Raw genomic sequence first — 12,202 nt, 5'->3', positions numbered from 1 at the left:
GTCTTTCTCTGCTTGACTTATTTCACTTAGCATAATCCCTTCCAGTTCCATCCAGGTTGATGCAAATGGTGGGTATTCATCCTTTCTGATGGCTGAGTAATATTCCATTGTATATATGGACCACATCTTCTTTATCCATTCGACTGTTGAAGGGCATCATGAATGTGAGTTTAGATAAAAAGCAGAAAATCAGAAGACTTTGAAACCAAGATAAGTATTTTGTAACAGTGAGCCAGTTTCCCTCCTGGTTCCCTCCTTTGTGGTTCAGTATACCTAAGAAAACAATGAGAGAAAAAAGAAAAATTGAATGCTTAGCACATAACAAGGCACAAACATTAAGAATGGGTAGAATAAGACTTATTCTCTCATGTAAATTTCTTAGCTATATTCAACAATAAGTACTTCTCTGTGGTTATTTAAATATACATGATCAGATTATTCAAATATTTTCCCCTCTCATTTTGCTTTCATTTTCCTCTGTATCTTATATGAATAATGAGTGCTTAATTTTGATAACAGCAGAAGAAACAAAACTAGTGCAGTAGAACTAATGTGTGGAAAAGACAAAATTTTTTTCATATACAACTATGTTAAAATGTATACATATTATGTATATTAGTATACTACAGATAGAAATTTTCTGCCAAACACTCTGGTGCAAAAACCAAACTGAATTTATGTGTTTTCTAGTAAAAATAAAACTTCCTTTACCTCCACCACCATATGGTTGAAAAATCCATGTTAGTCATTTGAGAGTTGCCCATTTCCTCCCTTTGGGTTTGGAGAATAAATGCTGGGGGTGGCTCAAACCGGGATCATGAGGGAATAGCCTCTCCTCCTTAGTTCATCTTGGCTGCTACTGAAATGCCCGTTTTGTCATCCCCTTGCTACTTTCAAATATGGGTTAATCTGCCAAATAATTCCAGTCCTTTCATATCAAATTTGGCTCCCAGAACCTCCTCTGCATCCCTCAAGTGCACAGTGTTTAGCTAATTAGTAGTGAGATCCCAGTTGTCCCTTCAGCATATCCAATTGGAACCACTAAAACCTCGGGATCTGCTCTCTCTCTAGGATTACAAACCCTCCATCAGTGTGGAATTAGTCCAACTGTTCTCTGTCCAAATACAAAAGCCTTCACTTCTTTCATGCCTTCCCTCTCCATTAAGATTTGCTTAATCTCACTTGATGGAAATTAACATAGACTGTGATTTAGGCAGCTCTAGAATTCTTCAAATACACAGAACTGTCTAATATTCCTTGATGGAGAAAAGAAAAAAAAATCATTTTTGTAGCAAAAAAAAAGTTAACAAATTTTATTTTCAATAATTTCTGTTATATAGGAATATGACAGAATTTATCAAATCTCATGTCTTAGCTCTTACATATAATGTCTACTATTCCTGTGTCATATATTAATACTGCTTTTAAGTCATGGGTCCTGTAGAATATCATCTGAAATATTAAACCTCAAAAAAATATTTTTTCTTATTCATTTTTTTAAAACTTGATTAGGTTAAACATATTGTAAATTTTGAGTAACCTAAAAGAGTAGGAGTGCTTGAGTGGCTCGGTTGGTTAAGCATCTGCCTTTGGCAGGGTCCTGGGATCTGGGATTGAGCCCCGCATTGGGCTCTCCGCTCAGTGGGGAGGCTGCTTCTTTCTCTCCCTCTGTCTGCTGCTGCCCCTGCTTGTGTTCACTCTCTCTCTCTCTCTCTATCAAATAAGTAAATACAATCTTAAAATTATTTTTTAAAAAAGAGTAGCGAGAACATTTGGAGATTGTCTGACTTTGATATGGATTTGTTCAGTGATTTACGACAAGTCACAACTTAGTAGAACCATAAAATGAAGAACTGTTAGAATAGTCACCCATATCCACTCCATATGGCACTATTTTATTAATTTAAGAAAAATTAACTTTCTATTTCATTTAAATACCAGAATATACATAAACAAGTACCTACTCTTGCACTTTTTAGTTGAATTATCAGCTTCTGCAATAGAATCAAAGAGTTGTACACAATTGTTCTTTACCAGGGAGTTGCCTTTAAAAATACACATGCTTAAATTCTGTTTCAGTAGGTGGATCCATCTGGCATCTAGGTAACTTATAATTCCTTGTGATTTTTGGTGTGTATTTCTATTTGAAAATCACTGGACTGGCTATCTAGATAGCACTTTCTAGCTGTAAACATCTGTGATGTTGGAGGTGGAGCATAGCAGTTTTTATTTCATGTGTACTGACAACTCACAATTTAGCACCTTAAAAGAGAAGTAAAGGGTGGTCTGAAAAATCGAGAGTTTTATCCTCCTGAGTTTTTAGGAGTGTATTTCATTGTATCTTCTCTATTGGACTCTTCCATCTGTTTTGGTGCTTTTGTTTTTAAGACAAAAGGAATAGATCTAAATTTTTCATTCCAATCCGTTTGTGAGGGAGATAATAATATATTGTTTTCTCTTCACTTGTAATAACTTAGTGAAGTGTTACTGTCTTTATATTGGCATTTGCTAATTAGAAAATCTATGCGTAAATTATAGCTTTTCATACAGGCTGAGTGTAATGGTTTAAATCATTTTTAGGGTGTTAAAAATAATCAATGACTGATTAATTATAATGATATCTCAGAGGTTCAGTTAAATTTTTCAATCAACTTGATTAGTTTCAACATCTTTGGTAGTGAATATATAGCCAAAAGTTTAATCTACATTTTGAGGCATTTAGCTAACAACCAAACACATTGTTAAAAAAGGCGTTGCATTGATTAGGTAACACAAAATGAAGAACTTTGGCCATATCTATTCTAAATGACCTACTTTTGTTTATGTAGAATAAAATCTGCCTATTTTTTTTTGTTGCCCAGATCTCTTTCATTATAGAGATCCTTACTTTAAGAATAATTTAACATTACATTTATGAAAGTGGTTCATTATAATGGATGTCAGTTTTCTATTGTTTCTATAATAGATAATAGAATTGTTTCTCTCGTACAATCCAAGACTAATATAAAATCTTAGTTCATTCATTTGATGGCTTGTATAATTCTTTAACATATCCTCTCAGTGGCAAATTTTGGTCACAGTTAATGTCTATCTGAAGTACGCCACTTCTTCCCCTTTAATTAGTTGTTTTGAACCTGTCATGGCTTTGAAAGAGATAACCAAATCTTTTAGGATTATATGCAAAATAAAAGTAAACAGAAGCTAAGAAAATATTTGTTGATCCACCTGAGTAAAGACATACATGAGCTTTAATAACTTTGGACTTGTAAAGTCTATTTTTGAAGCTTAGACATATTTTCCCTTCTTTCTTATTCCAAGACTCATTACAAAGAAGTGAGATTTACAAATGGTTGAATTTTGAGGTTTAAGGAATCTATCAAGCAGAACTGAATTTCATAAATATTGTGTGAGAACATAACTGATCAGAGAAGAATTTTCCATTTTCAGACTCTAATAAAAATGGATAGTTCGCAGAAACAGTCCAACTTAAAAAAATGATTTAGAACTGATTGAATACCATTTGCATTGCTAATATTAGCCAGAATGCATCAATAAATGGGTTTATTTTCAAAGAATTATGAGACAGATTAAGCTTCAACTCATTTCAATAAAACATTATATTGTACTTTTATATTATTATTTGCTATCTTTACATAATTATAACTGAGACTCCACTCTAGGCTCCACAATTTAAATCTGAGAACTTCGTGGATAGTTACAGTCCAAAATAATTTCAGTGTTTTCCTAGAAACCATCATTTCTGCCCTTTGTATAGATGCCATTTTTAATTGGTTATGTCTATATAAGAATATTTTTAAAAGCTATTATGTTGTGTTTATATATTCTTTCTAAGAAGATAATAAAAGAAACACACACCTACACACACACAAAAAGTTGACTTCAACAATTGGTTATTAACTGACAAGAACAATGGTCAGAGGGGAGTAAATCTTTCACCTCCATCAGTAAAAAACTCCATTATGTTCTAATTATGTCATAAAACTCCTCATTTGTCTGTGAGGAATTTATCAATAGTGGAAATTTCAAGAAACTTTGAATTAGGAAGTGGGTATATATTTATGGAAGTCAGGATATGCACATGTGTGCACATACACAGAAAAGAGAATATATCATTGTTTTTTACTTTTTTTGCCAACCATCCTAGTTTAAACAGAAATCAAAGGCTTTCCAAAATCAAGCTCTGGAGCCCCGGTCAATTAATATTTGAACTTAATCTTGGTTCTAATATGTACATATTAATTAGAGCTCACAGATAAGTAGCCTCTTTATGTAAATTGATGAAAAACTTTGATTTGAAACAGTAGAGAGTGGTCTGTGGCATCATCTTGATTATAGTGGGGTTAAATTTTGCAGCCTACCCTTCCAAACCAAAAGGTCACATGTACAAAAGAGGATGGGCTTTTGAGATTGAGAGCTTTGCCTTCACTAGCTTTGTTACCAGGAACAAGTCACTTAACCTTTCTAAGCCTCTAAACACTCTGCATCGGATAGATACAAAGCAAACACCTCGGCCTGATCCCTCTCTCTTCAGGCATCAGCCCTTTAATCTAACCAACATCACTTAAGTTTTACCAGTCCCACAGCCTTCCATGTTAGTTCCCCTGATTTAAGTTACTGGCCTCTTCTGCCCTCCCAGAGCAAGAAAAATTTATCCTCTGTATTTAAAAAAATTTGAAACAAAAACTCAAAAGAGACCAATGTAATTATCATGACTATAAATGTGAATGAGTATTTGAACATATAGACACAGATATAGGCCCAGAGTGTTATTACTGATCCCATGACTTTTAAAAATATACAGTCAAGGACTAATTGCTTATCAGAAAATGTAGATACCACTTTTTTCCGTAGTTTGCCTTTCCAGGACTTTTTTTTTTTTTGAATAATTCAATGGTATATCATAGAAGATGTATTTTACAAGGAAAAACAGAAGGTTCATCAAAATGAAGCCATTTTCTCATGGTCCCCCAGTAACATATAGCCATTAGGGCAGGTCTGCAGATCACATGCTTCTCTTGCCCATTGGACTCACGAAACTAGGGAGGATGAGAATCCCAAAAGCAAGTCAGTATTTCAGACACTCCAAAATACGTCACAATCACCTGTGCCGTTTCTAAAAATACATGCTTATTTTAGACTTACTTCCTGAGGATTTTGATGTACTATATTGGAAGGTCTGAGCCTCTGCGTTTTTAAAAATACTGCGCAGAAGATTCACATGCCGAGCCATAGTGCATAAAAATTGGGCTAGCCACAGTCATTGGACTGCATGGAGAAGGGTACAGCCATGGTGATAGTTTATGTTTGCAAACCTCTTTTTTGGAGAAGTGAGCACCCAGCCTATGCTAATCTGTACTTGAAGCTTGCACTGAGAGATGTTCTAAGAGGTGTTGGGAAGGCAGGTTGATTCAGGATATGGTCCTATCCACAGGTGATAGGGACTAAACTTTAAGTGTCAGTTTCTTATCTGCAGAATACCTGGGTCCGAGGAGAATTTGCAGCTAGAATTCTAAAAAGTAACTTTAGGATTGAGATAGAGAGTTAGTATGCTAAACATTTCTCTCTCTCTCAGATGAGAACTTTTTATGGAAAAAGTGCTATCCTTGGCTAGTTCTGATGAGCTATTTTAGAAGTCCTAGTCATCAAGGAAATGGCTATTAAAAGACATTGGTGTGGAAAGAGCAAGCAAACCCATTAAGGGACATTGTTGAGGACTTACTTGCAAGGCTATTGAACAGAAGGAGGCCTTAGGGATTTTTTTTTCCAGAATATACAATTTTCACTATACATAATGCTTTTAGGATATTTGGATTTTGAAAGTGTGGTGCCTACCTATTGTTACCCAGTGAGATTTTCCTCCGAGATTTGGGGTACAAATTATAGACAAGATATACTGGACCCTTAATGCTATAAGCAGCCTGGCATAGGCTGAGAACAGCTGTTCAGTGGGTCTTGCTTAAGCCTGGCAAATAACCAGAACTGTAGAGGGAATATTGGTTAAGAAAGGTGAAGTCATTTCATTAGTAGGAATGCAGTAAGAGAAACTTAACAGCATCTAGATAGAATTGCACTGGACCTAAGAAACGCAATGGAAGACAGGAATGCCAGTCTCTAGGCTTATAAGCAGGTTACTAGAGCATAACTTACTTCTGAACTAAAAATATAGTACTGGAAAATAATTTGCAGTCTTAGAAAACGCAGCAGCTTTCCTCTTTGGTAGGATATTGAGCCTGGCAAACTCATTCAATGAGAAGCTAATGGCTACAGTAACCGAAACAAGCTGTAGCTGAAGAGCTGGGGACCCAAACTACTTGAAAATTTGGATCAGTTTATCCAACTGCTTAATACTGATTGTGGGATAGGAAAGGACTTTGATTGTTCCCCCTGTAATTGTGGTTCAATGCATTTTAGAACATGGTGTGACATTTATATTTGGTCAGTGAGAGATTGGCAGAATCAGAAACAGGTTATGGAGCATAAAAAGCGCTCTTGGAGTGGGATGGGAAATTAAGGAGACTCTAGCAATATGCATTAAGAGAAAGCTGAGAGTTGGTGGAAGTGTCATGAGGTAACAGAAATCTAAGAGGAAATACGTTGCAGATTGATAATTGCTGCTCCACAGTACTTACAGCAGGTATTTATTGCCTTGCAACAGATTTTAGAAATCCAATTTCCATCATTCAGATGACTAGGAGTATGTCAGTTAAATGACCTCAATTCAGAAGTGACAGCATAAAATTTACTTATACAAATTAAAGCTCAAATACTGGAACTATTTAGTGAAGACAAGTGTCTTCAGTAAATAATTCCAATTTTAATTTTAAAAAATAACATTTCTCAGAATTTGGCATTTGAGATATCTTATTAAATGTATGTAAGAATGAATTACTTTTTGTAATAGGAAAAGGTCCTTAGATCCTGTGTTTTAATCCAGTTATAAGTATATTTTATAAGTAAAAATTTATCCAAAATCTGTTTTAATTAAAGAAAAACTCAGTTTAACAAGAAAAAAATCATAAAAATGCCCCAGCCTTCTTTTGCATTATTAAGAACTGTTATACTGATAATCAAACATCAGAAAAACCCAAAGCTTTTGAAACATTTTTCTAACAATATGAACCACTGATCACTTTTCCCAAGTGGTGCCAATTGCTGCACTTAAACCATGGCAGGGGGCGGGGGGGGAAGCCATCGGGGGTTTGCTTTTGCTGTGTTCTAGTAGGCAGAGCGAGCCGACCAATCTTTCCTTAAAATTTACCAATCCATTTAGATTTATCAATGCATTTCTGTCATTTGTCCACCCAAGTTCTTCTTTGACATTGTGTTATGAATTGGAAAAAATATATCCATAACACACTAAAACTTCACTCTGAGTTTGTAGTATATTTTGGCATTCTGAGACAAACTAAACAGTTTTAAAATAAATGAATTTTAACTAAACCTGAAACAAAATTTAAAATTGATACTACACAATTCCAAAGGAATATAATGTGCAGGACGTTTTCAATTTATTACATATTGTCCAAGTGTAATTTGGCCCTTATTACTGTTTCTAAGAAGAGACCATTGGATGAGTAAATATCCTAACTCATGCAAATTAAAATTCAAAACCAAACTACAGCTAGTGTCATTATGATTTATTTATATATGTCTGTAAAACATTGCAGGAATCACCACAAAGTATTAGTAAATTAAAAAAAAATATATATATATATTGCCTTTACAACACATATTTTCTAAAGGATCTTCCTATAGTTCAAGGCAGAGACAGGTTAAGACTTTTGAATAAAGTGGATTTATTTTGTTCTGCCTTTCCAGTCTCCTTTCTGTGAATGATGAATAAATGTATATAAAATAAATCGATGTGATGTAGAAAATGTTATATGTTATATACAAATGTGTACTTTTATGTTACATAATATGGAGAGTTTTAGAAAAAAAGTAGTTGAAGGATAGGGAATGGAATGAGATGATCTTAAATAATGAAGCTAGAATCCACTTACAAAGTCTTTTTCTTATTTCTATTTTGTTTTAATAAGTTATTTGTATTAATAAGTTTTAATAAGTTATTTAATAGAAATTCAAATATACCTTAATTCCATTGTAGGTGGGAATCTAGACTGGCAAGACTCTTTACTTGCCTAAATCTTGGGAAATACCATAGATTAGAAAAAGCTATCTGACATAGAGAGTCTCTCATGAAATAATGACAAATCAAAACTTTGCCTTAGTAAAAATAGAGATGATATGAATATGAAGAGCTGTGACCTAAAACATGGCTAGATTCTGGAAAATGTGATACATGGGAAAAACTGAGAACAGGCTGCTGGACAATTGGGGCAGGACAGGAATATGTGCAGCCAGTTAGGACAGAGTCCCTCAGTAATTTTTTATCTAAATTCTCTCAACCTACTTTAAAAAATACTTGTTCTACACTTGACCTGGAATACAAATTCAGTCTAAGATTGCCAGGTCCAGCAAATAAAAATACATATGTCTAAATATTGCATGGTACCTGCTTAGACAAAAAGAATAATGAATTTTTACCTGAAATTCAAATTAATTGGGCATCCAGTAGTTTATCCAACACAGATAATACAATCGGATCTTATTTTGGAGAACCTTATGTATCAGTCATCACCTCTGCTCACCGTGATGTTCCTGTCTTTGAAAAAAGAGTTTCTTTTTTCATACTTCACTTAGATCAGGAGTGTGACTTAATTTAGGTAAAAACAGATAAAATTCTTCTAGAGCCACTTAGATTGTGGAGGGGAGTAGATAATAACGAAGGACAAGAACGCAAAAAAGAAGACATCTCTCCCATCCTGTGTACGAGCAATTTAACCAAACAAACACAACCAGTCCCTGAGGTGCTTACTGATCAGCTTAATTAGGCAGATCCCAAAGTAATTTGTTACTTCTTATTGTTCATGCAATTAATAGCTAGATCAAAGAGGAGAAATTCTAGCCCTAAGCAAAGTCATAACATTCACATAGGTTAAGACCCTTTTATAGGCTTTTGGAGATTTTTTGGGGGAGAGGTTGTCTTTAATGACCATCTGCTTTTGTTCTCAGTGATGACCTGTGATTACATCAGTGCGATTGCTGCCTATTGGACCGATTTATATAGGGCCTGTCCTACATCTGCTCATGCATAAAGTGAGAGAGAATTCTTGTCCTATATATGTAAAAGACTACAATAGGAAATGAATAAATGTGATGTCTAGGGAGAATCCAATTTATATTCATTTTCTGATCTTGAGCAAGAATTATAGATCCCATAAATTTTTTAAATGGTTTTTTGTTTCGTTGTTAAAGACAGGCATTATATATATATATATATGTATATATATATGTATTATATATATATATGTATATATATATATGCATATATATATACACACACACACTATTATGTCATATATATGTCATATATATTATATATATGTCATATATATAGAAAACATATATATATGATATATATATATAAAACCTAAAATTTCCAGAAACTAGGAAAGAAACTTTTATTTCTGCTAGCAGAAACTGCTTTTGCTATAATAGGAGTAGTGAGCAGTGAGGAGGTTGGATGAGAATAAAACCTGAATTGCATCAGAATTCCACCAGGAAAATAGACGTTGGGCTGCACTATAAGATACAGAGGTAGTTTGGACTTCTTTACTATATAGAACATCGTATAAATCCACTGTAAATAAGTTTATGAGTGAATATTCATTTCAAAATTAAAATCATGTCTCTTCTGGCAATCTATAACTAGCTAATTACATTTTTATTTGGTTTTCAAGTAATTCCATTGTCTTGTTTTTCTGATGTACTAAGATTGATTACTACACAGAATGTTAAACTACTTTTTAAAAAATTCTGTGAATAACTCTTTAATAATATTTTAAAATCTGATTGCAAAATTATTGCATGTTCTTTTGTAGACAGTTTAGAAAGAGGGGAAAAGACAATTATTCTTTTAAGTCATTTCAAATCTTACTACCAAAAGGATCATAACCAGCACATCCTGTTTCAGGAAATTGTGGAAATTACTGTCACATACCTTTTAGTTTTCAATTGTTCAATAACCTCTCTCCTCCCTTAGAAGATAAGTTATCCAGTGGGATAATCAGTTCAGAATGGTGTCTTCTTTCCTTTTCCAAGATTGGAAGATTTAGAACAAGAGTGATTTATCTGGAGGCGCAGGCACTGAATCTGGTCTTGCAGATCTTTAGTTTGGCATCCATTAATTGATCTGTAATGGTTTATACTTGAATTATCTTCCAAAATTTAATATCAGAAAAATGTCTTATAAAAATCAGAATGTTCATCTTCTTTTGAAGAATCAGGATATTTGGTAAGTCCAGGCCAGACGGTAAAATAGAAGGAATTCCTGGAGTTGGTAGTCTCTACATGCTTTAGACAGTGCTCTACTTTGGTGCTTGTTCAGTCTACTCAGTACTGAGGCCCTCTACAGGTATCTAATGTGCCGGTATCTGAACCCTACAAAATAACAAAAGCTTGTCCCAAAGACTGATCTTCCTCAGTTTCATGGTTTCATCAGCTCTCCATTTACAGACTGGGCTATAAATTATTCTATAGACTATAAGGCCCAAACAGTGGGAAATACCCCCAAATTAGGTGAAAATTTAGAAAAGAATAATGAAGAAAGTGTCCTTTACCTTTCGGAAAACCAGCATGTCCATTTCGCAGTAACTTCAAATATGTACTAGTCCAGGGCAAGGGGCGCCTGGGTGGCACAGTTGGTTAAGGGTCCAACTCTTGTTTTCGGCTCAGGTCGTGATCTCAGGGTCCTGAGATCGAGCCCCACATGGGGCTCTGTGCTTAGCATAGAGCCTACTTCATATTCTCTGTCCCTTTCTCTCTGCCTTCCCGCTGCTCATGGGCATGTGCTCTCTCGCTCTCTCTCAAATAAATAAATGAAATCTTAAAAACAAAAACATGTACTAGTACAGCGGAAAGAACAAGTGAAGGGATCCTTAAATGGGCTTCATAACAGCATCAGAATATCTTTTACGTAATGATTTAAAAAATTGTGGACAGCATTTTTTTTTTTTATCTTATCCATTTTACATTGAGAGGATCATCTTTTGTGAATAGAAACATCTAAGTACAATGTTTTTGTTTTTTGGGGGTTTTTTTGGTGGCAGTGTTGGTGTGGATTCGAATGAGTGAGTGTGTATATATTTATTATCTATCTGTTTATCTTGACACAAATAGCTCATATACTTCCTCATTTCTTATATTCACACTGAAATGTGAGTAGATTAATTGACATAATGCAGTTATGAATCTTTTTTATGTCTTCACTAGAGAAGAAGTGCACTGTACTGAGACATACTCAGTTAATTAAGTCACTCTTACTTCATATTGTACATTATTCTGTTTAGGCAGCATAACAATCCTGTTGACATTTTGCCAATGGGTGACCTCTTTCAAAGCTAATTTCTATTTCGTTGTACTCTGTAAGTGAATTAAAAGATAAAGTATAATATGAACAATTTATCTTTTTAAGGATCCAGAATATCAATGTGAAGGAAAAATAAAACTGACATGAAGTTCATAATGTTATAAAATAAGAACCATTTAATTCATGATATCTATTTATTTAATAGATTTTTGCTTGACATCCATTTCTCTGGCACAAGCAAGCATCATAAGGATTTTTTTCTTTTTTAAGATTTCCCGAATAAATTTAGATCTTGTTACTGAAGAGCTGAAAAATAAAGATTCCGTGTAAATTGCATTTAAAAAGATAATTATTGTTAATATTGTATTGGGGGATTTACTGAAAAATTATTAATTTATTAAGTATGAATGCAACCCAATAAAATTATTGGATATTTTTTGCGTAAATTATAGAATAGATCTTTAGTTTTTCTAAGACATCTGCTGTCAACTATAAATTATGAAATATCTATTTTAAATTATTATTATTAATATTTAATAAAATTGTTTTTAAACCCTTCAAAATCATTTTTAAATTACATACATCCATAAGGGTTGAATCTGTCAGTTATTATATAAATATATAAATATAATATACAAATCACCATTAGAACTCAATAGCAGTGGATATCCCTATCCCTATTGAGTCAAACTTTTGCCAGCAGTCTCCAAACTTTTTTGATTTTGATCTCCTATCAATAAAACATTTTTC

General features: G+C 33.7%; 1 protein-coding gene across 1 annotated transcript in view; it reads left to right on the top strand.

Annotated features, from left to right (window-relative positions):
• The window catches only part of EYS (eyes shut homolog), a 1,466,842-nt gene that overhangs the window by 401,663 nt on the left and 1,052,977 nt on the right, over positions 1–12,202 (top strand).

This window comes from Ursus maritimus, unplaced genomic scaffold (assembly GCF_017311325.1).
Source record: "Ursus maritimus isolate PB19 unplaced genomic scaffold, ASM1731132v1 scaffold_29, whole genome shotgun sequence".
Classification (NCBI taxonomy): domain Eukaryota; kingdom Metazoa; phylum Chordata; class Mammalia; order Carnivora; family Ursidae; genus Ursus; species Ursus maritimus.
The sequence above is the reverse complement of the archived record's forward strand: the minus strand, read 5'-3'. Positions and strand labels throughout refer to the sequence as shown.